The 2,500-nt window shown below is 39.5% G+C and overlaps 4 non-coding genes across 4 annotated transcripts; all 4 read left to right on the top strand.

The window, feature by feature from the left end:
* Positions 1–190: 190 nt before the first annotated feature.
* On the top strand, positions 191–262 carry TRNAC-GCA (transfer RNA cysteine (anticodon GCA)). Its single transcript has one exon. It is a non-coding gene; the product is annotated as a tRNA-Cys (tRNA).
* Positions 263–972: 710 nt separating this feature from the next.
* Positions 973–1,044, top strand: TRNAC-GCA (transfer RNA cysteine (anticodon GCA)). Its single transcript has one exon. It is a non-coding gene; the product is annotated as a tRNA-Cys (tRNA).
* A 559-nt stretch (positions 1,045–1,603) lies between these two features.
* On the top strand, positions 1,604–1,675 carry TRNAC-GCA (transfer RNA cysteine (anticodon GCA)). Its single transcript has one exon. It is a non-coding gene; the product is annotated as a tRNA-Cys (tRNA).
* A 723-nt stretch (positions 1,676–2,398) lies between these two features.
* On the top strand, positions 2,399–2,470 carry TRNAC-GCA (transfer RNA cysteine (anticodon GCA)). Its single transcript has one exon. It is a non-coding gene; the product is annotated as a tRNA-Cys (tRNA).
* Positions 2,471–2,500: the final 30 nt, after the last annotated feature.

Here is a 2,500-nt window from a genome sequence, read left to right as displayed (position 1 = left end):
GCTGCCTACAATATTAATTCAATTTGCATGCAACCTGGATTTATTACTGTCTCATTGACCATCTCTAGTCTCTAAGAGTTATCATTTAACTCTGTCCAACCTTAACAAACTCCAAGTTAATGCTTGAAATGTTTTCATGGTCTACATGAGAGAAAATATTTAAAATGTTCAGAAAAGCTGAACAGAGCGTGGGGGTATAGCTCAGTGGTAGAGCATTCGACTGCAGATCGAGAGGTCCTTGGTTCAAATCCGAGTGCCCCCTTGACATGATCTAGCTCTTATCTCTTTACATAAACCAATACTCTCAAGGCAGTAATAAAGAGAACTACAATAATCAAAATATCCCGTTATGCTGCAGAATCGTAGTAACTTGGTGAAAGTTCACATGCTCCCTCCAAGCAACCACATTTCTGAAGTGTTCTTTTCTTTACATATCCAAAGTAAATTTCTTTTTTCTTTCCATACGTATTTTAAAGGATCCTGCAAAAGAACAGCAAATGCTACAAAATGTCTACAATGTAAGTCCTCCACTCAAATTAGCAAAGCAGAAGAACTTTGGGCTTCTACATCTGCTGCCAAATACACATGTGCTGGGGTCTAATGCAGTGGCAGAAATGGCAACTGCAGAATGAGAAGTTTCTGGGTCTGACGAAAGTGTCTCTTGCGGCCATGGTCCATAACATGCTCATCATTCCAGCTTTCATGCAGATTATTATGCAAATTGTGAGCGTCATGGAAGTGGGACATTCAAATACACTTCCTGACGATTAACGCATTTCCAAGCTGCCGACAATATTAATTCAAATTGCATGCAACCTGGATTTATTACTGTCTCATTGACCATTTCTAGTCTCTAAGAGTTATCATTTAACTCTGTCCAACCTTAACAAACTCCAAGCTAACGCTTGAAATGTTTTCATGAACTACATGAGAGAAACTATTTAAAATGGTCAGAAAAGCTGAACAGAGCGTGGGGGTATAGCTCAGTGGTAGAGCATTCGACTGCAGATCGAGAGGTCCTTGGTTCAAATCCGAGTGCCCCCTTGACATGATCTATCTCTTATCTCTTTACATAAACCAATACTCTCAAGGCAGTAATAAAGAGAACTACAATAATCAAAATATCCCGTTATGCTGCAGAATCGTAGTAACTTGGTGAAAGTTCACATGCTCCCTCCAAGCAACCACATTTCTGAAGTGTTCTTTTCTTTACATATCCAAAGTAAATTTGTTTTTTCTTTCCATACGTATTTTAAAGGATCCTGCAAAAGAACAGCAAAAGCTACAAAATGTCTACAATGTAAGTCCTCCACTCAAATTAGCAAAGCAGAAGAACTTTGGGCTTCTACATCTGCTGCCAAATACACATGTGCTGGGGTCTAATGCACTTCCTGACGATTAACACATTTCCAAGCTGCCTACAATATTAATTCAATTTGCATGCAACCTGGATTTATTACTGTCTCATTGACCATCTCTAGTCTCTAAGAGTTATCATTTAACTCTGTCCAACCTTAACAAACTCCAAGTTAACGCTTGAAATGCTTTCATGGACTACATGAGAGAAACTATTTAAAATGGTCCGAAAAGCTGAACAGAGTGTGGGGGTATAGCTCAGTGGTAGAGCATTCGACTGCAGATCGAGAGGTCCTTGGTTCAAATCCGAGTGCCCCCTTGACATGATCTAGCTCTTTGCTCTTTCTCTAATCTCTTTACATAAACCAATACTCTCAAGGCAGTAATAAAGAGAACTACGTTCATCAAAATATCCCGTTATGCTGCAGAATCGTAGTAACTTGGTGAAAGTTCACATGCTCCCTCCAAGCAACCACATTTCTGAAGTGTTCTTTTCTTTACATATCCAAAGTAAATTTGTTTTTTCTTTCCATACGTATTTTAAAGGATCCTGCAAAAGAACAGCAAAAGCTACAAAATGTCTACAATGTAAGTCCTCCACTCAAATTAGCAAAGCAGAAGAACTTTGGGCTTCTACATCTGCTGCCAAATACACATGTGCTGGGGTCTAATGCAGTGGCAGAAATGGCAACTGCAGAATGAGAAGTTTCTGGGTCTGACGAAAGTGTCTCTTGCGGCCATGGTCCATAACATGCTCATCATTCCAGCTTTCATGCAGATTATTATGCAAATTGTGAGCGTCATGGAAGTGGGACATTCAAATACACTTCCTGACGATTAACGCATTTCCAAGCTGCCTACAATATTAATTCAATTTGCATGCAACCTGGATTTATTACTGTCTCATTGACCATTTCTAGTCTCTAAGAGTTATCATTTAACTCTGTCCAACCTTAACAAACTCCAAGCTAACGCTTGAAATGTTTTCATGAACTACATGAGAGAAACTATTTAAAATGGTCAGAAAAGCTGAACAGAGCGTGGGGGTATAGCTCAGTGGTAGAGCATTCGACTGCAGATCGAGAGGTCCTTGGTTCAAATACGAGTGCCCCCTTGACATGATCTATCTCTTATCTCTTTACAT

This window comes from Hyperolius riggenbachi, chromosome 7, assembly GCF_040937935.1.
Source record: "Hyperolius riggenbachi isolate aHypRig1 chromosome 7, aHypRig1.pri, whole genome shotgun sequence".
Lineage (NCBI taxonomy): Eukaryota > Metazoa > Chordata > Amphibia > Anura > Hyperoliidae > Hyperolius > Hyperolius riggenbachi.
Note: the sequence above shows the minus strand (reverse complement) of the source record. Positions and strands in the feature narration are given on the sequence as shown.